The sequence below is a fragment of the Callospermophilus lateralis genome, unplaced genomic scaffold, assembly GCF_048772815.1.
Source record: "Callospermophilus lateralis isolate mCalLat2 unplaced genomic scaffold, mCalLat2.hap1 Scaffold_101, whole genome shotgun sequence".
NCBI lineage: Eukaryota > Metazoa > Chordata > Mammalia > Rodentia > Sciuridae > Callospermophilus > Callospermophilus lateralis.
The window spans coordinates 1,496,110-1,521,403 of record NW_027510272.1 but is presented as its reverse complement, the minus strand read 5'-3'; the positions used below and the strand labels follow the sequence as shown (position 1 = coordinate 1,521,403).

The 25,294-nt window shown below is 40.7% G+C and overlaps 2 pseudogenes; one reads left to right on the top strand and one right to left on the bottom strand.

Annotated features, from left to right (window-relative positions):
- The first annotated feature begins 1,717 nt into the window (after positions 1 to 1,717).
- Positions 1,718 to 4,946, top strand: LOC143390151 (phosphatidylinositol 4,5-bisphosphate 3-kinase catalytic subunit beta isoform-like; annotated as a pseudogene).
- A 9,769-nt stretch (positions 4,947 to 14,715) lies between these two features.
- Positions 14,716 to 19,008, bottom strand: LOC143390155 (cadherin-23 pseudogene; annotated as a pseudogene).
- Between the last annotated feature and the right edge of the window lie 6,286 nt (positions 19,009 to 25,294).

The following is a 25,294-nucleotide window of genomic DNA, read 5'->3' as shown; positions in this document are numbered from 1 at the left end:
AACAGAGAACCCACTGGGCACACACTCTTTTATTCCTCTCTAGCAAAATCTACCTTTCCAGTGTTCATATGGTTCAGACACTGCTTCCCAAGACTTCAGAAACTTCTTTTACCAAACCAATCAAGTCACTTGTATGAGTGGGCACAAGTAGCTTTATGAACCCTCACAGGAAACATATTTCCTTTCAGCTGAGGCAGAACACCCTACCCTGAGGCATGACTTCCTTAGTGGGAATTTGAAGCATGGTAGAGCTTGGATGAGGGCCCTTTGTGTCATACCCTTATTATTTTAGGACAAGTCCTGCTCTAAGGAGTTGACTCTGGTCCCATAAGAGGTACATTTTTTGAAGAAAAATGATTTAGTGATTTTCTTTTGTATTAATCTGACATGGATGTTTAAAGTTAGCTAAATGTGTCCCCCAGGGACTAGGGGGAAGCATATGTTAGGCAATGTGCTGATTTTGTAACAGATTGTCTGGCTAATCTCTTACAAATGTAACCTGTTACATTTCATTCAAGGATTTGATATTTGATGAACTGTCAGGAGGGATGATTGTCTCTTATACAACACTAGACATTTCTGTGGTGAGACTTGTACCTTATTTTAACATTGCAATGCATGACCTCCACTGTTACTTGCCTATTCATGTCTAGGTGTTCCAACTCATTCTAAAGAGGTTTGAGGTGACAAGCCTTAGGAGCTGGAATCAGATGTGATGTCCTGCAGCCGCTCACAAGAATACATCCACTGCATTTTCCTGCAAGCTGGGAAGAACTGTATGTCATTTCCCCTCCACAACACTGGCAATCATCTCCTGGCAAAGAGAGGCAAAATCTTTCTTAGAAAACACCCCAGTGAGAGTTAAAAAGAGAGAAAAAAAGAATAACTTAAACTTTAAGAGGCTTTTTCTCCAAGTTAATGTGATGTGTATTTGCTCAAGGATCTAGTCTCTGGTATCTGTGTGTTTACTATAAGTCACTCTATACCAGTGAGCAATGGACTAAAGCAGGGCTAGGTGGCCCATTCAAAGAAAATGGATCACCAATAAGCAGGACAGACATCTTTTACTTTTAAAGGATCATAAATAAATTAGGGGAAAACAGTGAAGGGAGTCAAGTCAATTCACTTGGGAACTAATCAACCTCTTGAAACTCTTAGACTGTCAGACCACAGAGCTATTACCTAATTATATTACTGTCCTGCATAAAACCAACCAGGGTCCCCTCACCTTGAAATTCTTTTCTCCTGAGCCAGTCAGCCCTGCGGACAGACGCGGAGGCGGCCGGCGGTGCACCTCCCTCCCGCGGCGCCCGGGATTGGCCTGAGCGCCGCGCGCCGGGCGGGGGCTGCCAGGAGGCCCGCCTGGGAGGCGAGCGCGCGCGCACGCGCAAGAGCGGGCACGGCGGCGGCGCGCGCGTGCTCTGTGGGGCGGTGCGGCTGCTGCTGCGGAGCGGGCCATGGCAGTGGGAAGCAGGCGGGTGTAGAGCTGCGCTGGGCAGGCGGGAGCTGACTGAAAGCAGCCGAGATGGGAGCGCCGGAGGTAGCGGCGGCTTGGGCTGCTGACCGCGCACCGGGAGCGGGAGCCGGCGGTGGCGGAGCACCAGGCAGTGTATCTTCTAATCAGAAAAAGTCTTCCATGAAAACTTCATGTTTAAAAAATAAGTAATGCTGTCTATTTTCCTAAAAGAGTAAAATGGGGACTATTATTTTGAGGGCCCCATGGTTATGAATGTGCTTCAGTTTCATAATGCCTCCTGCTATGGCAGACGTTCTTGACATCTGGGCAGTGGACTCACAGATAGCATCTGATGGCTCCATACCTGTGGATTTTCTTTTGCCCACTGGGATTTATATCCAGTTGGAGGTACCTCGGTAAGCTATTATTTCTTATATTAAGCAGATGTTATGGAAGCAAGTTCACAATTACCCAATGTTTAACCTCCTTATGGAAATTGACTCCTATATGTTTGCATGTGTGAATCAAACTGCTGTATATGAGGAGCTTGAAGATGAAACACGAAGACTCTGTGATGTCAGACCTTTTCTTCCTGTTCTCAAATTAGTGACAAGAAGTTGTGATCAGGCGGAAAAATTTGATTCAAAAATTGGAGTCCTTATAGGAAAAGGTCTGCATGAATTTGATGCCCTGAAGGATCCTGAAGTGAATGAATTTAGAAGAAAAATGCGCATATTCAGTGAGGAAAATATTCAGTCACTTGTAGGATTATCGTGGATCGACTGGCTAAAGCAAACGTATCCAGCGGAGCATGAGCCATCCACCCTTGAAAACTTGGAAGATAAGCTTTATGGAGGAAAGCTCATTGTAGCTGTTCATTTTGAAAACTGTCAGGATGTGTTTAGCTTTCAAGTATCTCCTGAAATGAATCCCATCAAAATAAATGAATTGGCAATCCAAAAACGTTTGACTATTCATGGGAAGGAAGATGAAGCTAGCCCCTATGACTATGTGTTGCAAGTCAGTGGGAGAGTAGAATATGTATGTATTTGGTGATCACCCACTAAATCAGTTCCAGTATATCCGGAACTGTGTAATGAACAGGACTCTACCCCATTTTATACTCGTGGAATGCAGTAAGATAAAGAAAATATATGAACAGGAAATGATTGCCATAGAGGCTGCCATAAATCGGAATTCATCTAACCTTCCTCTTCCCTTACCACCAAAGAAAACACGAGTTATTTCTCATGTGTGGGACAATAACAACCCTTTTCAAATTGTCTTGGTTAAGGGAAATAAACTTAACACAGAAGAAACTGTAAAAGTTCATGTCAGGGCTGGTCTTTTTCATGGTACTGAGATGCTGGGTAAAACCATCGTAAGCTCAGAGATATCAGGGAAAAATGATCACATTTGGAATGAATTACTGGAATTTGATATTAATATTTGTGACTTGCCAAGAATGGCTCGATTATGTCTTGCAGTTTATGCAGTTTTGGATAAAGTAAAAACGAAGAAATCAACAAAAACTATAAATCCCTCTAAATATCAGACCATTAGGAAAGCTGGGAAAGTGCATTATCCTGTAGCCTGGGTAAATACCATGGTTTTTTACTTTAAAGGACAGCTGAGGTCTGGAGACATAATATTGCACAGCTGGTCTTCATTTCCTGTTGAACTTGAAGAAATGTTGAATCCTATGGGAACTGTTCAGACAAATCCATATACTGAAAATGCAACAGCTTTACATATTAAATTTCCAGAGAATAAAAAACAACCTTATTATTATCCTCCTTTTGATAAGATTATTGAAAAGGCAGCTGAGATTGCAAGCAGTGATAGTGCTAATGTAGCAAGTCGAGGTGGAAAAAAGTTTCTTGCTGTCCTGAAAGAAATCTTGGACAGGGATCCCTTGTCGCAGCTGTGTGAGAATGAAATGGATCTTATTTGGACTTTGTGTCAAGACTGTAGAGAGAATTTCCCACAGTCACTGCCAAAATTACTCCTATCGATCAAGTGGAATAAACTTGAAGATGTCGCTCAGCTTCAGGCACTGCTTCAGATATGGCCTAAACTTTCTCCTCGAGATGCTCTGGAGCTTTTGGATTTCAACTATCTGGATCAGTACGTTCGGGAATATGCTGTGGGCTGCCTGCGACAGATGAGTGATGAGGAACTTTCTCAATATCTTTTACAACTGGTGCAAGTTTTAAAATATGAGCCTTTTCTTGATTGTGCCCTCTCTAGATTCCTATTAGAAAGGGCACTTGCTAATTGGAGGATAGGGCAGTTTCTGTTTTGGCATCTTAGGTCAGAGGTGCACATTCCTGCTGTCTCGGTACAGTTTGGTGTGATCCTTGAAGCGTACTGTCGAGGAAGCGTAGGCCACATGAAAGTGCTTTCCAAGCAGGTCGAAGCACTCAACAATTTAAAAACTTTAAATAGTTTAATCAAACTGAATGCAATGAAGCTAAACAGAGCTAAAGGGAAGGAAGCTATGCACACTTGTTTAAAACAGAATGCTTACCGGGAAGCCCTCTCTGACCTGCAGTCACCTCTGAATCCATGTGTTATCCTCTCAGAACTCTATGTTGAAAAGTGCAAATACATGGATTCCAAAATGAAGCCTTTGTGGCTAGTGTACAACAACAAGGTATTTGGTGAGGATTCAGTTGGAGTGATTTTTAAAAATGGTGATGATTTACGACAGGATATGTTAACACTCCAAATGCTGCATTTGATGGATTTACTCTGGAAAGAAGCTGGTCTGGATCTTCGCATGCTCCCTTATGGCTGTTTAGCAACAGGAGATCGCTCTGGCCTCATTGAAGTTGTGAGCACCTCTGAAACAATTGCTGACATTCAGCTGAATAGTAGCAATGTGGCTGCTGCAGCAGCTTTCAACAAAGATGCCCTTCTGAACTGGCTGAAGGAATATAATTCTGGGGATGACCTTGACAGAGCAATTGAGGAGTTTACCCTGTCTTGTGCTGGCTACTGTGTAGCTTCTTATGTCCTTGGGATTGGTGACAGACACAGTGACAACATCATGGTCAAAAAAACTGGCCAGCTCTTCCACATCGACTTTGGACACATTCTGGGAAATTTTAATTCTAAATTTGGCATTAAAAGAGAGAGAGTGCCTTTTATTCTTACTTATGATTTCATTCATGTCATTCAACAAGGAAAAACAGGAAACACAGAAAAGTTTGGCCATTTCCAGCAGTGTTGTGAAGATGCATATCTGATTTTACACCGACACGGGGATCTCTTCATCACTCTTTTTGCACTGATGTTGACTGCAGGGCTTCCTGAGCTTACCTCTGTCAAGGATATACAGTATCTCAAGGACTCTCTTGCCTTAGGGAAGAGTGAAGAAGAAGCACTCAAACAATTTAAGCAAAAATTTGATGAGGCGCTCAGGGAAAGCTGGACTACTAAAGTGAACTGGATGGCCCACACAGTTCAGAAGGACTACAGATCTTAACAATCTGCCTTTGCTCCTAATGTATTTGTTAGTTTTCTTTTTCATTTTGCACTTGCACTAAATTGAATATTACCCTACCAGAGATGTTATAAAGGGAATGAAATTTTGGAACTCAGTTAAATTAACAACACAGCATCCCACAAATCCTAATCTGGGAAATTCCCGATGACCACCCTCTGCTTTCTGAATGCTTCCAAGATTCATCATGAATATGAGTCAACATTATGGATAATCATTTCCTGCTGACTTTGCACACCAAGGAATGCTACTAGGGATTGTTTGATGTCTCTCTCTCTCTCTCTCTCTCTCTCTCTCTTTTTAAGTGATTGGTACTTTACCAGAAAGATGTAAATACTTCTTTTCCAGTGTTGTGATCAAGTGTTATCAGTCAGGTAACAACTCTCCACACCTGGGGACTGGGAGCTATTCTTATTTTCCAAATAAGGCTTCAGAAAGTGGTGTCTTCCTTCCATTTTTAAACTGTATAAACTACAAATTATTACTTGAATTTATGATTATTTTTCAAAAGAAATCTTTTAAACCTGTGGAAACTCATAAATTCTTTTGTTAATATTTATTTACTATGATAACATCATTCCAACCAGACTTGCTGAAAATCTACTGGTGAGGCAAATATATATGTATGTATGTATATATATATATATATATATATATATATATATATATATATATATGTATAAATATGCTGCATATATATATTTATAAAATTTCTAGTGGGAGTTCTATATAAAATGATGTTTCTTTGGTATTCTTCAGTCTGTGTTTTGAAGTTTAAAAAAAAGCAGAGCTTTTTCCTAAGTTACTTTTCAGTTAACTGTGTGATCCAGTTCTTCCAGCTGCTTCTGTAATGAGGAGCATATTAATACAGTTTTTATATGGTATCTATGAAAGAATTCACTTCATAGAGCTTTATACTTGAGTAAATGTATCCAAGAAAGCAAGCAAAGGAAAAAGAACCTATTCATGGAATAAAATTCAGACCTAAAATTCAGTATTTTAGTAAAAAAAAAAAAAAAAAAAGAAAAAGAAATTCTTTTCTCCTGTGCATGGCATTGTAGGTCTTGCCACTCACGCTGAACAATTGGCCGTCTCTCCACAGCATGCCTCTTTGTTCTGTCCATCTACATAACTTTCCTCTCTGTTAGAACCCCCCTTCCATAACTTGCCTGGTGAATGCCACCTCTTCCTCCTCAATATAGCTCTGTGAAACTTTCTTTAACCTCATAAAATTGACTTCTGTGCAGCTATTGCTCCTATAAATACATATGTGTGCATGTGTATGTGTGTGTGTGTGATATGTATTGTATTAGTCATTTTGACATCTCTATAATGAAATATCTGACATAGACTACTTATTAAGTGAAGACAGGTTTACTTTACTCATGGTTCTGGAAGTCCACATCTAAGACTGGGCAGTTCCATTGGTTGGTTGCTGGTGAGAGATGGCAATGGCAGAAACCCACAGGTGAGCATCCATGTCTGAGCCAGGAAGCAGATGGAGATTAAGAGACCAAGGTGCAACAATCTCCTTTAAAGGCAAGCCCACAGTAACCTGGGGACTTTTCACAGGTCCACCTCTGAAAGGTCCATAATACCTACCACTACTGCCACACTGGGGACTGAACTTTTTCAGATGGAACTTTGAGAACTACATATCCAAACTGTAGCATGAATTAATTTATGTGTTTATTATCCCACTTTGTGTGACAGTTGTGAATGCAGGGCTGTGTCTTCTAACTTCAGCATGGATCATAAGGTGGATAATGACTTGCAAGGTCACTGGCATAGAGTCAGTATTCAGTAAAACCTGTCCAGCTGAGACTGGGATATCGTTGGGTCATTCAGAGGTCCTGATCCCACTGCATTGGACCTCAGAGAACAGGTCTTCACCTCTGCAACGGAATAGCTCCTGGAACCCATGAATGTGGACCTCTTGCTCCCAGAGCTGGCTGTTCTCCCAATCAGTATCTTCCATTCCATCTCTAGATGGGGTTTCAAATTCCACCTTGGCTCTGTTTCTGCTCCTCAGAGCTTATTTCCATTTTTCTGCATCCCTCATAACATGTCCTATCCCAAACTGAACATAAAATTCCAGATATGTTCAGACCAATGCTATCCCCTTTCTCATTTTATACTCTACATTTCTATGAATACATAAAATCAAAGTTGTCTTTTGGTGGGTTGTGTCATACTCCTACATTTTATTAGTATTCACTGTTTATCACAGCCTAAAATCCTCTCATATTTTCTGCTGCTAAGCTTTCTGCATACAAATACACTCCAACTTTTTGATCCAAAGAGAAGAGTTTACATATACTTCTGTCAAATTTCATCTTTTGAAGCTCAGACGTCATTCAGATTTTCAGGGATCAATTAGGCTATTGATGCTATCATTGTACCTCTGCTGTCTTTCCAAGAGATAAGATTTTCTCAGGACCTGAATTATAATTAACCCAACTCAGATATTGATCTTTTTGCAAACTTCAATCTTGTTCTTATCTGTGGTTTCCCTTTGTCACATTTTTTGCTCATGGGAAATCTTCCACTGGGAATAGGTAGCCTCCCTCTCTGTTGCTCTCTATCCAGATCCTGTCCTTATTTGTGACGTGTTTTACACAGGAGAGCATCAATGGAGCTTCCCAGGGGACCTCTGTCAGATGCTATCTCCCTTTGCTCTGAACTTTGACCCATTCATGGAGCTTACTATTTATGGTAAGAATTTATTATACAGCAACTCCCTATTGCTTCTGTCATTGTGGCTGATTTATTATGTAGCTTCTAAGTCTGAGGGTCAATGGCATTAAGTTATAAGGATTCTATTCTTTCCTAGAGATGAGGTGGCAATGGGAGGAAGGCAATTAGAAATTGGTTACCTCATATATATAAAAAACTACTATTTTCCCTCCTACTCTAACTGGTGATATTACCAGATCGTTTCCAGCCATTAACCTAAATTTCTGGCTGGGGTTAGAGATGCAGCTTATGGTCATGGAACAGAAAGAAATTTATGGAGAATTCAAATCCTGCTCTTGACCTTTGCTGCAGTCTGGCTGGGCACAAAATCACCAAGCCACCACAAAGCCTTGTAGATTCAAACAGCAACTCTTTTTTTTCTTGGTCTTGGAATGGAAACAGCAAATAAGAATGAGACTTTTTTTTTTGTACTGGGGATTGAACTCAGGGGCACTTGACCACTGAGCCACATCCCCAAGCCCTATTTGGATTGCAGTTCAAAAACAGCCCCAGCAATGGTGAGGTGCTAAGTAATTCAGTGAGACCCTGTCTCTAAATAAACAAACAGCAACTCCCCCCCCCCCCCCCGACCCCGAACTCGTCCCGACACTCTACACACACTTCCTGGAAACCCACTGCCTCCACTAGGCTCCGCACACCAATTCTCTCAGAACCCTGAGAGAACTCAACAGGAACTCCAAAGGAGCGGGCGCCTGAGGCAGCAGGATATGCCCTATTTCCAGCAGGATCCACCCTAAACCCAGAGCCACCCTAATCCCTGAGCAGGGTCACCTTTCAACAAAAAATGCCATGCATCATTCCTACTTGGCTATGGCTCTCAGCAGACCTTATTAATACCACACTTACAACAATAAAGAAGCAATGTCAACAGTTAATCCAAACCATAGGTGAAAGGATACTTCAATGTGCCTTCAGTTCTTCAATTTTTTTCAGGGATTCTTGAACTTCCTTCAAGACTTTCTCATCACCAGTTAGCATATCAGCATCCTGCTCAAGCCAATTAAAAGAGAGCAAAGAAAAACAATCCAATTAAAAAATGGGGAAAATATCTGCACAGACATTTCTCCAAAGAAGATATACAAATGGCCTACAAGCATAAGAAAAGATGCTTCACATCATTAGACATCAGGGAAATACAAATCAAAACCACAATGAGATATTATTTTATACCTGCTAACAGTTACAATCAAAAAGATAACTGGGAATAACTATCAGTAAGGATGTAGAGAAACTGAAAGGCTCATACACTGCTTGTGGCAATATAAAATGGTACAACTTTGAAAAACAGTCTTTTTTGTCCTCAAAAGATTAAACACAGAGTTACCAGATTACCAGTTAGTTACTACATTAACAATTCCACTCCTATATTTATAACAAAGAGAAATGAAAACATCCATTCACAAACGTTCACAGTGACATTGTTCATAAAAGCTGAAGTAGAAACAATTCCAATTTCCATCAATTGATGGATGGTTAAATAAATAAAATATTCATACAATGGAATATTATCCAACAATAAAATAAATGAGGGACTAGTACATGCCACAAAATGGATGCACCTTGAAAACATTATGATAATAAAAGAAGGCATTCAAAAAAGACCATATGTTGGCGGATATATACTGTATAACAACAGTAATTTGTCTACTATGAAAGCATCCAATGGGAGATATGAGCATTTTGTGACATTTGTACCATTGTTTTATGGTACTGCCTCTTATGTAATCCTTATTTTTATACACTCTGACAAAATTTCCAGTGCATTTAATAATTAGTAGTGGAGGCTGAGGTGGTGGCTCAGTGGTAGAGCACTTGCCTAGCATGTGTGAGGCACTGGTTCCAATTTTCAGCACCACATATAAATAAATAAAAATAAAGTTCTATCAACAACTAAAAAAATAAAGTTTTTAAAAAATTAGTAGCAAAAGAGGATAGTATCTATTATTCTCTTAGATAGAAATTCTCTTAGTCAGAAATTGTGTTCAGCAATATCTCACTTAAAGTTTGAATATGAGACTGAGGCAGAACTCATCTTCATCTAACTAGAAAGTAATGAAGCCATAAAACCCAGTATTTTCACTTCTATAGAAAAACTTTTAACAATTATTTGACAATTTTCAGGGTCATGTCTTCCAGTGGGTGACCTTCCTACCCCCCCCCCAAAAATGACAAAGTATATAATCTGATTTTCACTTTAATAAAGTTTTTATTCTCCAATGTAGAGTACCGTGACTTGTTACATTAAGGAGAAAAATCTTTGTCTCACTCGTGAACTTAGTTCAGGAATAAATGTGCAGCTCTAATGCCCTCTTCTAGAAAAGCAAAACATTTACTTATCAGGAATAAATTTTTGTCTTTTAGTTTGTGTGTGGTGGTTGCATGTATGAAACTAGGACATGCATGAAAAATATATCTTCAGAATTTCACTTTCTCTCTGTCTACATCCCCAAGCAAAACAGATGAACTGACCAATATAACAATGAAAATTTCCTTTTGTTTTTGGATCAGCATAATGTAACTACATTATGTGATGTGTTTCCCCCTTTGAAGTAGTCTTAATCTGCATTCTACTCATGTGTTGCTTTTCTCTGTTCCGTTCACTTCTCTATTCTTTTTGGATTGCTAACTTACTGCATATTGTTATCATTCAGGGTTTTCCAGCAGAACTTTCTGCCATGATGGATCTACTATGCCACCAGCCACATGTAGTCATTGAGACTGAAGTACTGAATTTCTAAATTTAATTGATGTTGATAAAATTTCAATTGAAATAGCTGTGTGTGATTGGTGGCTACCATATTGGACTGCACCCATATAGTTAGGTTTTGGCAGCTGAGGTATTTCTTGAGCACAAAAATGTGATAAGTGGGATCTTGAAATTTCTGTGGAGACATTAAGCTACTTTCAAGTGTTAGGGAGGAAATGTTCTTTAACAGTTGACTCTTACCCATTTTTTGAGGCTAACTCCTTCTTATCTCCTTTGTAACTGCAAATGACCAGAAATGGCACTAACCTGCCTGAAACTTTCTTGGGGTCAGAGCTTTGTACCAGCCTAGACAGATTCATTGGCTTCTGCATCAGCCAAACACAAGCTCTTTCAATTTTCCATATTGAGAGAGAAGTGGAAAAGCAGCCAGGCAGGAAGCAGCCTGACTTGGTTCCAAATTCATAGAACATATGAAGGTGCAGGTTGCTGCTGATGTAAAGCATGTGGGGAAAGCCCAGGGAGAATTGCTTTCTATCATGATTGAATACTAGTACTTGTGGAAAAACAGTCTCCTGCTTGTACAGGCCAACAGCTGATGTTATCTGAAAAATAATCATTATGATAGAAAGTGCAGCCTTTTCATGTTTTTTGTCAGACCATTCAGAATATATTGTATTAAAATGTGCATATTTCATCAGAACAAATATAATTAGTGATTTATCATATTTTGAAAAATTCTTAGCCAGAACTGCAAGAATCTTTAAAAATTCTACACCAGTGCTATCAAATAAAACAAACTTAATACAAGTCACAAATGTAATTTCAAAGGTTTCCATAAACACATTAAAAAATACTAAAAAAAAAACAGATAAAATTAATTTTAGCTTATTCAATATATTTGATATATTTTAAAAGGTGGACAATTAAAAATAAGATGTTTTGTACTCTGTGAGAAGTCTTTGGATTCCAGGGTATATTTTACATTTTCAGTACACAAATTGGACCAGTTGTATATCAAGTGCTTAATGACATGTTGCTAATGGCCTTATTGGACAGAACAAATTGTAGATGCTTATTAAGGCATAGGGAATCATGTTGGAACCTATGAGGGTTGTTTGCCAAAAGTCAAATGAGGAATTATCCAATGTTCAGCTGAGATCATCAGTTTATTGACTCTTTAGTCTGTCATCAACTAAATTTGGTCTGAAACTCATCAAGAAGGAAGACGAGATACAATTAATATAAGCCTGTTCCTAAGAATATATTTATGGCTCAAAATTTCTCTGGACACTTTTGGTACAATTCAAGTTTTTCTTAAGTTGTGACAAATTCTGAAACATTTCAAACCTACATTTATGGATTTGGCCTTTTGTGTCTATTTGAACACTTAAGCCATAAAATTGACTATTTTCTTGGGAACTACTTTTTTCCCCATTACAAGCCACATATTACCTATGTGAACAACCTTGTTTTATTCTTGAAAAATAATCTATCCTGAATAACTTAAGCTAGTATTTTAGATGGTCTTTTAAGTGTGGTTTTATTCCACTGTCTCATAGTTCTGTCAGTTAAATACAAGTTTTTTAAAAAGGCAGGTTTTGTGCAGGCACATTGTATGGGACTATTTTTACAGCGGTTAGAAAGGAATTTTTGAAATTTTGTTCTTTACATATTGCAATCACAGAGTTTCTTGAATATAGGCCAAAAAATGCACACAGGCATTTTTATGTTCATCATAGTCAGCTGGCTTAATTTATTCATAGTTATTATAAGGAAGTCAATTTTAATATGCACTGAAATTCAGATAAAGCTTACTGTTTTGGGAGTTGTATAAACTTCCTTTGTAAAGTAGACTCTCTAGAGATTTTAATTTATCACCAGATATTTTCATCCTGAATTTTTTCCTTTCAAAATCTCTTTGAGCCTCCTTTTTCATTGAATATAAATAATAGAACCTTGAAGAGTTGGGACTCAGTAACTGTTGGTCAGATGGATGGATTATAAGTGTAGCTCCAAGTCAAAATCATTGTAAATACTTAAGATTGACTCAGGGTGTGTATATAATTGCTAAAAATTATATAGAGAATCAATCTGATAGAAGATGTTGTATATAGAAGTGCATGTATTCTGGAACTATATAATTCTCTAGGAAATTAAGAAATATGTTGTGTACTATTATATTTTTATTTTAAAATTTCCTATAATTCTTTTTTTGTAGAACTCTTTTTTTTCCCAAATAAGAAGGATTTTATTAGGTAATATATACACTTTAGATGAGGCATGCCTGCCCGATACACTGATAGAGAAAGGTGTACATGCTGGGAGCCACAGATAAAGAGGGGAACCAGGGGGAGTGGGGAAGGGTCTGGGCAGAGGCCCGGGAGCAGTGGAGGCAAGGCCCAGAAGGAGGATGCCTGGGTCCTGCGGCCCAGAAGGCTCCCGGGCCAGCAGGGAACAACTGCATCAAATCAGAGTGCCACACTGTAAAGGGACACGGAGGACCCAGACCAAGGCACGGAAACTGATTAGAGGCCTGGAAAAATTGGGCCTGGAGTGTGCAGGAGGAGGCCTGCAGGAGAGGGCCGTGTGCAGACGGGAAACGGGGCTCCTTCCAAGTGTGGAGTCAGGAGGAGAGGACAGTCCGTGGATGTGAAGTGTGATTCCGTGGAAATGGGACCCCAGCAGCGCCCCCAGAAGAGCCCCAACCCCACTTACTGCCTGGTTTGCCTCCCTTCACCCCCAGCCTGGTCAGTACCTACATGGAGGAGCTCATACCCTCCGAACAGGGGTTCAGCAGCTCCCCAGACATTGGCCTTGCAAAGGGACAACCCTGGCCTGGCACAGATAGCAAGGTCTCTGAGCCTGAAGAGATGCAGGAGACAAGCAAGTCACATCAGATGCAAGAAACCCAGCCAAGGTGCGAGCAGGGGCTCAGGTGGGCAAGCATCTGGTTTGCTCAGACCGAGGGATCACTAGTAGGAGCCGGTGGAAGCCTCTGGAGAGAAGAGGGTGTGGCTTGGCACAGGCCCCTGCACATAGGGCTGGTGACGGATGAAGGCAAGGAAGAAAGAAGCATGGAGTGAGTGAATGCAGGTCTGAAAATAAAACCTGTAACAGCAGAAGGTGGTCTTGAACAAAAGACAAGCCGAAGGGTCTCAGAGGAAGCTCACACCATCACCAGGGGTGAGGCTGCAGGACAGGATGTGACGGGATGGTCACTTCTTCATCCAGCCCTTCCATAGATACTTCCTACTATGTCCATGCACACAGCTGACTCCATCTCTGCCGACCTACGGTCCCAGCCAGCCAGGAAGCAGAGTCTGGGCCAGTTGCTCCAGAGCCCTGAGCACTCAGAAGGACAACCCCGGGGGCTGGGGGCAGATAGGAGCAAACAGCAGTCAGGTCCGACCTGAGACTGAGATGAGGGCCCAGCAAGGAGGAGAAAGTAAGGGGTCCTGGGAAGTGGGGAGTTGAGCAGGGGCACCCTTCAGTCTCCAAGGCCGGGGCTCCCACTGTGCACAGAAGCCAGGAAAGAGAAGGGTGGCGACCTGAGGTGCCCTCCCCTGCCCTCCAAGCAGCTGCAAATACCTGTTGCAGCAGGCTAGAGAGCATCCTGCTTGTTAGAGCTTCTGCTTCACACCTGGCCAAGAAGACAGGGGCCCAGTGCCAGCTCTATGCCCCTGGCCAGTGGTCAGGACAGCTATGGTGTCCAAGCTGGGCGTCAGGCTGCCTTGGCATGCGATGACCTAGGAGAGTGGTCTGCACCCAGTCCGGGCAGCCAGCCTGTGCAGATGGGCAGGGCCCAAACACCCACTGGCCTCTGGCGGGAGCCTGCCCTGCCCTCACAACTGTGAGACCGTCCTCTCAACACACAGGTTTCTCTCAAAAGAAGGATCAGGGCTGGGACTGCAGCTCCATGACAGAGCACTTGCCTAGCATGGGTTGAGGCCCTGGGTTCTGTCCCCAGCTCTGCAGGAACCAATGCTGTTCCCCAAGCTGCATGTCCAGGCCTCACTGCCCGAGGAGGCACCTCACTGTCCTCTATCAGCCCACGGTGGGGGCTTCCTTCTAGCTAGCATAGAGGCATGGAGGCAACCACTCTAGGGATGCCTGTCATTGTCACTTGGCCACAGCTACCCCAGCCATGACCCCTGCAGAGTGGACAGTGGCCTGTTTCATTCTCTGAGACTCCCACTTATGGCTGTTTGGGCCAGAAGTGGATACATGGTTCCAGGGCAATCAATCCACAGGTTGGCTGGTGCCAGTGACTTGTGACATGGCACAAAGTCAGGAGTCTCTGTTGCAAACCGGAGGAGAATGTTCATAGATGTTGGTGCTGTATGGCAGGTTGATGAAGATGGGGTCCATGTCCTGGACGTCCGTGATGATGATGGCCAAGTTGGCCAGGGTGGACAGAGGCCTGGTCTTGTCTTGATCTGTGGCATTGACGGTGAGCTGGTAGGCCTGCGTGACCTCGTAGTCCAGCTCCCGGGTGACGGTGAAGATGCCACGGGCGCTGTCGATGCCGAAGAACTGGGAGGGAGGCTGTAAGGAGTAGAGGAAGCTGCCGCCGCCACCCAGGTCGGGGTCCGTGGCGTTCACGATGAAGATGGGTGTCCCGACCGGTGTGTTCTCAGGGATGCCCACGCTGTAGGGCTGGTTGTGAAAGGTGGGTGCGTTGTCATTCACGTCCCCCACCTGGATGTACACTTTCCGTGTGATCACCCCCTGGTGGTCGCTGACGGAGAACTCCACCGTGAACTCAGACTTGGTCTCTCTGTCCAGAGGCTGCCGGAGCCACACCACGCCAGTGTCGGGCTCCACGGCAAAGAAGCGGGAGGCCTCCTCCCCGGACACGCCGAACACCAGAGGGTCGTTGTCGATGTCCCTGGCCAGCAACTGGGTCACGGAGGAACCCACAGGCGTGTCCTCGCTGATCAGCAGGTACGTGTCAAAGATTGTTTCCCCCGTTGACTCATGGGAGAGCAAGAGTACAATTAAATTGATTTTAAATCAAATTTAGCATTATGTATTGATTAGATACAAGTGCTCCAAAGCAAATGTCACATTGTTCAGCTCCAAAAAGCATCTGTAGCGGATAACAGAAGCAATATGAGCTTTCATCTCTGTTAAGTAATTTAGTCAATGTTATAAGTCATGAGAGTGAGATACGTGGGCTAGTAAATGACTCCTAAACCTTGTTATTGAAATGCAGTCTTCAATTCAGTTTATTAGCTTGTTGTTTATTCTCATTTAAATTTTATTACCTTAGAATATAGTCATAGGATTCTTGAAATGGAATTTTCTTTAAATAAATTGTTCTTGAAGTTTTTAAAGTCTTTTGTTAAGTGATTTCTAAGAGCAGACATAATGGCCGCCAAGCCAGGTTTTGAGATAAGGGAGGGTAAAAATATTCTTCTGAGTTGGCTGTGATAACATCTCTATGTTTCTAACTTTATTTCTGTCTTTTTTCAGAGCAAATTCCTCATTGCTTTAGGAGTGGAGGGAGTTGAGGGGTGGCTCAGAAGGTACAGTAGGATATATGCAAAGCCTCATTCTGTTAAAAATGCTGCTTCTTCTGAAACAAGCAGCCTTTTCAAACCTGGGAATGACCCAGAATGATAACATTGAGAGGAGAAACTATCCATCAGTGATTTGACTGTCACTCCAGCCTCACAGAGGTTTCCATAGTCTCTGCCTGTTTAAGTGAGATTCAGAAGTAATGTGATTGTCAACACCAGTCCCCAGCTTGGGCAGCCCTTTGGGGAGGAGAATGATCCAACTGTTTAGTTGGTTTGTCCCCATCAGCTGTATCAGATTCTGTTTGAGTGATTCCATTTGACACTTAGCTCAATCACAATCAGTTTTGTTTCTGATTGAGATTTTAAGCATATGATTCCATATGCTCAAATTTTAGATGGAGAGGTGGCTTAGTGGTGGACTACTGATCTAGCATGCATGATGCCCTGGGTTCAGTCCCCAGTGCTGCAGTAAAAACTACAACAATGATAAAAAACCCAATCACACAGATTTTTCTCCATTGCAGATACTATATCTAACCCATCTCCCTTACCTATGCCCAGATATCTCTGGTTATCTCTGTAATGTTGAAAAGCATGGCTTGGTATTTAAAGACCATGTTGTCTAGGTTCAAATTCTGGTTGTACCATCTGGTACCTCTGAGATGGTAGGTGATCTTAACCTCTATCAGGCTGTCTTTTCATCTCCAAAATGGGTTTAATAGCAGGACAGGCCTCCTAAGGTAGCATTTAGTCAAGAAATTAGGGGGGAAAAAAGATCTGTCAGTATTTTTTCCTACTCTGAATCTCTCTTGTTGGATAAGCCCTCAGTTTTGTGTGCAAAAGATACAGAACCAGTGAGGAGGTGCATTTGGGAAAATTGACCTTAATAATGTGAGTTGATCATGAGCTATAGATCTCAGAGAACACTTTCTAAAGGAGTCGGTGGTGTATATTTCTCTAATAAGAAATTATAAAAACAGGGACTTACAGAAGCTGCTTTTGCAGAAAGCAGTGACTCTTTACTTAGGCCTGAATATGACCAGTGGGTAAATGAAAGCAGAATAAATCTCTGCCTGCATTTTGTATATCTCCTTTATTACTTTAACTCTGGGTCACATGCCTGCCCAACTTTTACATAGACAGGTTAATCTTTTTTAAAGGAATGTTCATCTAAAAACTGATAATTCAATATTTTATTAGCCCTAAATTACCTAATTATATCTTGTCTTCCTCCAAGACCAAAGATAAGATTTGCTGCATCCTGTTGCCAACCCCTGGAATGGTACCTAGGAATTCTCCAATTTTTGCTCAACACAGCAGAACCTTATAGGAAAATAACTCCATGGTGAGACTGCCTCCCCACACCCCCATACACAGAAGTGATCATCTCATGGGAATTGAATTGCCCTCTTCCTGTTTCACAGAGCTGATAGATAAACATCCCAGGCATAATTAGAAATCAAGCCCTCAAGCAATAAGGACTTCTTTGGAGGCAGCTTATAGAACCAGAATTGATGAAATAATCAACCAGACCACAGTTTGACTAAAATTGCTTAATTATGCCTATCTCTTGACCCCTGCTCCAATTCTTTTTCTGTTCAATCATACAGTTTATGTCAGCACCCTGGAAAACAGGCTGAGAAACTGGATCTCACTTGCCTTCCCAGTGTGGCCATATAAATTAGAAGTCTTTGTATGGCTCCTCACCATTACCTTTTCTGTTTGGGGTAAGGGGTGAGTGGCCAGGCCTGGTTGATTAGGACCCAAGAGTGAGGCCTATGGCCAAAGACTCTGGCAACAGAATTAAGAGTTTAAAAAAGAAAGAAAGAAAGAAAAAGAAACTCTCAAGTCCCACCAACCCAGAACAGGCATGGGGTAGAGGTCGTGAATTGCCTACAATACAATTCTGTATTATGTAAAAGATGAATGAGGCACAGTCCCTGACCTCCAGGCACTTAACAGTTTGGTGGGGAAGATAGATAAGAAAATAGGAGTTAGAGAATCACGTGTGAACTACCAAGAAACATGGAATTTGGCATTTAGGAACAAGTGGCAGGAAGGGTCCCTTTAGCTACTCATGGGAAGAATGGGAGATCAATCAGGCAAGACCTCAGAGAGAGGCAAGGCAAGTAGCAGGGAGCTAAGCTGATGGGATAGTGAGGGAGAGCATTCCAGGAGGAATGAATGAACACTGTGTGCAGAGGCCTGGAGGTGAGAGCACTTAATGGACTTCAGTGTGGCCAGAGCCCTGTATGAGTGAGATGGAGCAGTCGTAGGTGAGATGAATCTAAGATCATCTAGGGCCTGCAGGTCCACACTGAAATATTCAGAGGATCCTGTTGGAAGTAGAAAGCCTACAAAAAAATTTGAACAAGAAGAGCTTGTAGCCAATCTTCACTAGAGAAACTGAGGTTGGACTGCCTTTCAAACAACGGAGGGAAGTGAACAGACTATGCATGGGACTTCTGATTTAAAATATATATAATATTGCCTTTCTGTTTTTCAAGGCATTCTGAACTATGATGTTCCTTTAGCTTAAAGCCATATATAGTCTGCCTCTGGCATTAAGTGGCAAGATGTAATTGTAACAGGTGTAAATAAGACTTTGCTATCCTGCTCTGAGGCCACCCAAACTGAGATTGATGCATTTCCAATCTTCTGCTCCTGTAAGAACACAACAGCAAACAACCTTGTTCATACATCTCTTAGGCACTTGTCCAATTATTTCCTTAGGATAAATCCCTAGCAGTGGGCTTGGTGTTTTAGGGCCTTTGATATAGATGATCCCAAAGCAATTTGGATGGTGCAATCATGGTCGATAAACAGGTACTGAGGTTTGTGGGTGTCCTGAAATGGTACATATAGAAATGAGGTATGTACTTGGCAGGTATACCTGCAAGTCTAATTTTTCTCTTTGGACTTTTTTATACCACTGGTTCTCTCCACTGGTTGTGGTAGATGCAACTGGGTTTTTGTCTGTAATGTCAAATTCTTGATTGTAGTGGCAAATGATGAGCAGCCCTAGGGAGACATCACCACCCACTTGAGAGAGATACATGAAGGGTTTATGACCCATTTGAATCCTGATTGAGCATTGCTGTCTTGAACCTCAGGGAACCAATTGTCTGGAATTCTTGCAGTGTCAGGATGTGCTTAGAATCTCTGGGAAACCTGGGAGCCCAACTGTTTGTAAAGCACAGAGTGAGTGATCAAGAAGACCAAGAGATTGGGGACTATTTCTTTGCTGTAGTCTACAGCCAGATTTGCTAAATGTATTGATGAGGTCATCAGAATGAATATCTGTTAGCTTGCCACATCCAGCTTTGTTATTACTTAAAAATAGGGAATGATAGATTTTAAATTTGGATCTTTTCCATTTGTGCATGTTTATGGTAGGTGCATTTATTTAACATATATGATGCAAATATTTTGTAGTGTTGTAGAAATATAAGCATGCATGTATATTGTTGGCTAGTATTACAAAGTGTGAATCTATCTAGTCCTTTGAGTTACTTAAACTGTGTAAGTGTGTAGAGGCAAGGGACTTCCGAGAAGGTGGCACATAGCTAAGACATGGTAGAGCAACTGGAAATGGCTCCTTTTGTTCTTATCACCCCTCTTTGCTTGGAGACCTCTTAAGGAGGAAAGACACAGATGTAGGTAGAATAGCAGTGGTGTTAAGGTACTGTGCTTTCTATTGTGAGTTACCTACCTAACCAGCTCCTTGAGTCCAGTTAAAAATAAAGGGAGGTCTGTGGCCCCGAGCAGCTGGGCTGGGACCATGACTGTAGGTCAAGGTAAAAGATTATTAACGATTAGTAGCCACGTTGCTCCATGATCAATACTTGCTTATCTTTTTTTTTTAAAGGTAGTCTTGTTAGAACTCTAGTGGTGAGGAGATAATCAAAGCCAAGTATCAGGAACAAGATATTTTCTGCACAAGAAGAGGCTGCTCTTGGACTAGAAAATATTAGCCGCACACACACACAAAAAATCTTCATAAAACGTTAAAATGGTTAGCTAAACTTAAAAAAAAGTAGGAAAACTCCTGTATAAGTAGGTATGGGAACCATCAATATTGCTCACTGAACAGTGTATTCTAATTTTAAAACAACTATTTGTCATAGTTCTCGTCCTTGAGCTAGCAGTTACCTAATTAAATGCATATGAAATTCAAAAGTCTTTACTAAGGGGCAGTAATTTTACTGGGTTGTTTTTAAAGTTTCTGGGATGAAAGAATTATGTTGAGCAGATAATGGATTGATTCTTCTATTGCACATTGAGGTCCTGAATTTACTAATCATGCACTGATTATTCATCAGTGTGTGTTACTTTATAATTTGAAATTAAAGGAACTGTTTCCATTTATTGATGACTCTAGGGGTAATGCTAGTTCTATTTTTTGAGGATGGTGACCTGAGTTCGAAAGCTGCCCCTGGAAAAGACCATGACATCAATCAAAACAGCGTTTTGCCTTGGAATAGGACCTTGGGTAGGGTTGTGCCCTTACAACCTGATAGTTGTGGTCTTTTATGTAATGTACTAAGTAAGTTCTACTTGAAGTTTTACATTTGTGCTTGTTTTAAACTGCATTTTCATATCTGTGACTAAAAGACCTGACAAGAACAATATAGAGGAGAAAAAGTTTATTTAGGATCATGGTTTCAGAAACCTCAGTTCATAAGCCAACTCCATAGCTCTGGGCCCAAGGTAAAGTAGAACATCATGGCAGATGGGCATGGTAGAGGAAAGCTGCTCAATATATGGCAATAAGAAGCAGGGAGAGGAAGAGAACTCCACTATCAAACCCAAAACACCCACTCCAAGTGACCCATCTCCTCCTGCCACATCCTACCTGTCTACATTTACTAGCCTGTTAATCTATATCAGAGGATTAATCCACTAATTAGGTCATGACTTTCATAATCTGATCTATCACTTCACCTATGAAAATCTTTGCATTGTCTTCCACATGCACTTTTGGGGACACCTCACATCTAAACCATAACAGTCCTCAATAGCTGGGATGATTGTTTCTGTGTCTTCATTAATGGATGTTTTGATTACTCCTTCTATACTCTCATTGCCCCTTCCTACCTTGGTCATACAGTTTCTGCCCCTTTCTGACCTACAGACTGCACTGCCCATGCTCCCTTATTCCTAGATTGGATATGGGCTAGACTCATGTGGTGGTCAGGTAGAAAATCAGAGAATTGGAGTAGAAGAAAGTTGGAGCTCTCTTTTTATTCTCCCTGATCAAGCATTGCAGTTGCTGCCTTCAGCCCTCACTGAGCTCTCATATTACCACAGCATCCCTTCAACCTTTGAGGCCTAGGGATGCCAAGGCTTCCTGCTGTTGCTGTCTAAGTGCATCCACCTCCCTTCTTTCAGCTACCTGCCCCTTTGTTAATAATCCTTTTGCTATAATTTCTTCATTTGAACCTTCTGAACTAGATTTAGTTTTTTCTCAGTCTTTCTTAGGGGAGAGATGGGTCATTCACTCAGGACATAGGAGTTGGTCTCAAAATTGGATGTGTTTAAAAAAATATATCCATATTCTTGGGCTCTAACCCTCAAAAGCCCAAAAGTGAGGCCCAGGAAACTGTATTTTTCAGATGTTTTCAGGTGGTTCTTACATTTTGAGGCTCTTCCAAAGGTGGGATGCTGACTATTTTGACTTCTCGTCCCTTTACATCTGTACAAATATATTCCCAATCATAGCAGAATCAAATTAATTGTTCTGGTTTCTTCATATTCATATAATAGATGCAAATAGATATGCTTATCTGAAAAGAACCAGGCCAACTCATGACAGGCGGTTGGCTTATGTGCAAGGAGATTAGCCGTAACCAGCCTGGACAATTACATGTTTTACTCACCCACTATGCTTTTAAAATCATTTAATACCTGTTTCCTTCAAACAACTGGTAATCATTGTCTTTTGCAAGGGTCTGCTTTGTCCCAGAGTGATAAATGAAAGAGCTGATCAGTTTGGTGTTATCACATTCATTCATGATAGGCAAGGCATGATCTCAATCAGGCTTGGCAACAATGATCTTCGGCCACATCTAACATTCTGGCTAATTATAAAAAAAAGTTTTGTTGGAACACAGCCATGCCCATTCATTTCATGGCTGTTCTTGTCCCCCTTTGTCAGAGTTAAGTAGCTGCAATAGAGATTGTAGGGTTTGCAAAGCCTAAAATATCTAATGTGTTACACCTTACCACAAAAGTTGGCAGACTTTTGGACTATATCTTGGAACTATATTGGTAAATTAAGGTAGGCATCATCCATCATCCACTGGCAGTGAACAAAACAACCCCAAACCCTTTCTTGTGGAGCACATCTCATTGCAGGGAATAAACAAGGCAATAAAGAAGATAATGTATAAAATGTATAGTGTGTTATAGAGCAGTAAGGTCTAGGGAGACAAATGTGGAAAGAACACAGGAAATGTTATAGGTGGAGGGTGATTTGATACAGTGGGGCATCTGGGGAGACACCATGAGGAGGAAACATTTAGCATCATTTTCCCAGGACACTCTTGATTTCTTACATTTTCTACCTCATTTCTCCTCTTGTTTATATAATTAACATCACCAGATTTTACCAAATTTAAATCTGGAAAGTAGAGATTTTTTTTTTGTCTTCTGGGGGGTCTATGAGTAATAAAAAGCTGATGGAAAAAAATGGCTTTGCAAAGTTCTTCCTTTAGGAAGCATTTTTCACATTTCTCCCATAAAGGAGAGATGTGTGTCACAGCAAAGGAATATGTTCCACTCTGGCTTTGTCCCTTGGCTGGTCATTACTACTGATTGCTCTGGGCAGGGGCAGCAAATTCTGTTGAGAGAGATTTTCCATCTTTCAAGTACGTAGTAATTACCAATTACTGTGAGATAAGGTTGGGGATATTGTGAGTATAGTTTAGGCTTTGATGAATTTATTGCTAGCTCATGGTCAGTTTCTTATCTGTTTTAAGTTATAGGAGGTGCCTGCAGTAGATCACATTTGCATGGCATTCACCATTGATTGTAAAATTCAAGTTAGAACCCTGCCATCACATGGCTGATGATTATATACATTTTGAGACATTTCAAGAACAATTATATGTCCAAACTGTAAGTTCATTCAATGAAAGCATAACATAACATCATTATCCTGTAAAGAGAATCTTCTTACTGGTCCCTTCCTCTGTAGTAAATGCCCTCCCTGCTTGCAGAGCAAAGGACAATGATTCAATTTTCTTCTCAAGTGTCCATTGTAGTTTGAGTCTATATTATTAACCTCCTTTTTGCTTTGGTTTCTTACATTTAAAATTTATTCTACTATTGGAAATTTAGGTTCATATCTACATTGTTATTTTGTTCACCAAAACCTCTATTAGACTCAAAATAAAATATATTTTAGCAATAGAATAAATTTAGAGTGGTAAGAGTTTTTTTAATATATTAAAACACCTCTCAAGGCATTTCTATATCATCTATTATTGCTCTGTAGCTATCATTAATTAGATTTTTTGAAAAATAAATTTAAAATAAAACATTTAAGTGAAGGGAAAATGCATTTAAGTCATTTCAAGTCTTAGATTGTGCTTACAGATGTGTAAGGAAACCATTTTAAATATATCAAATGATGTCTAATGCTTATCTACTGCATATTATTTAATTTATCAAAAATTTTAGGAAAAATCTAAACTCAATATGAGGCTTATGGGGTTTAATAATAATAATTTAATTTGAGATCTTCTTTGCCTTCTAAAAACCCTCTGACCACTTAACAAAATGCAATAAAGTATAATTGTAAAATATGTAGCATGCCTTCACATTTCTATATTTCCAGGTTATTCTTTTCTATCTAATAATTTACAAAATAATTTATGATTAACATGAAAAAACTCCAATTTTTTATGTTATGCTTTCTTTTTTTTTCCACTATGAAATATTGGTATGTCCTATAGACTAGTAGTAAGAATGAAAATTAACAAGGCATATTAACACAGTGGAAATAATCTGGTCATCATTGCATGAATTTTAGAGACAATCCATAAATATGTAGTATGCTCTGGTTGTCAGCTGACCTCATTGGTTATTTCTATTCAAGAAATGTGAAAAACCTTCTTAACTTCAAAGAGATTATGGCACTGTGACCATGTTCATTATACAATATCATCAGCCAAGTTAAACAAGAAGACAGTTAAATGCGATTATCTTAAAGGAAGTGATAAGCTAAGAAGTAAAATAATGAATAATCTCCAGGTAATTAAATCAAGCCCTACGGTGGATGCATTTGCTTTTTTTCTGCCATTCATTTCCAACTGTGCTTTGCAGAGCCCTTTCAGGAGAGGGTCAGAGGCAGACTTCAGCTCCTTGATGCCATTTCCACTGTGGCAATTCTATGGACATTTCTTCTGACTGTCACAGACTCACTGAGATATCCAGAGGCAGGTCATTAATAACAGAGACTCTGGGGTCACAAACCAGGGATCAAAACCTGGCTGTTTCTTACTAGCAGAGAGACTGGGGCAGATTGCTCAACCTCTTTGTGCCTCACAAGTTCATTATGAGGAGTACATAACTTAATAGGTTTTAATTTCTGACTTTAGTTATATTTGAATGTCTGCCATATCCTAATACCACTGACGGTTTATCATCAGCATCATCAATAAGTTGTTATTATTGGCAAGATTTCAGTCGAACAAAAGATTCTATAGCTCAGAACAAGACTGAAAACAGTGCCCTAAACCTGTATTTCTGGCAATCTTGGACATTTATTTCCTTTAGCACTTTTCATTAGCTGGTGTGGGTCTGGGAGAGTTTTAGCACCTTTCTTGCTAATCTTTCTTATAACAGAGAGAACAAGTCTCAAGCTCAGGGCCTCCGGTAGTGATACTGTCCAGCAAGAATCTAACTTCCCTTTTGTTTCAAGGTTAACAGGATTAACTTTCTGTCTGTGACAAGGGACACTGGTTTTCTAGTATGATAGAGATAGAATGTTTCCATTTAAATCAAAGTAATTTAAGGACAAACTGATCAGGCATAAAGAAAATATACAGCAGATGATGATACAGGAGGTAACGAAAACCTGAAGATGACTGTAGTTGGGGAAGTGCTTCTTGTGACCTCAGTCTCTCCCCCAAGGAGTCCAGAGACTTCAGTATGTCCTGACCTTTCTTCTAGACTGCAGTGCAGCTTGGGACCGGTCATATGATCTCTTTGAGTTTGTTTTCCATGTTTTGTTGGGACACTGGCTCATTGAGGTCTGTCTCTCTAAGGTGACATGTGAAATTGTCCCTCCTCCAATGAGTACTCAGTTGTCCTGTGGGAAACTTTTGGCTTCAAAATTA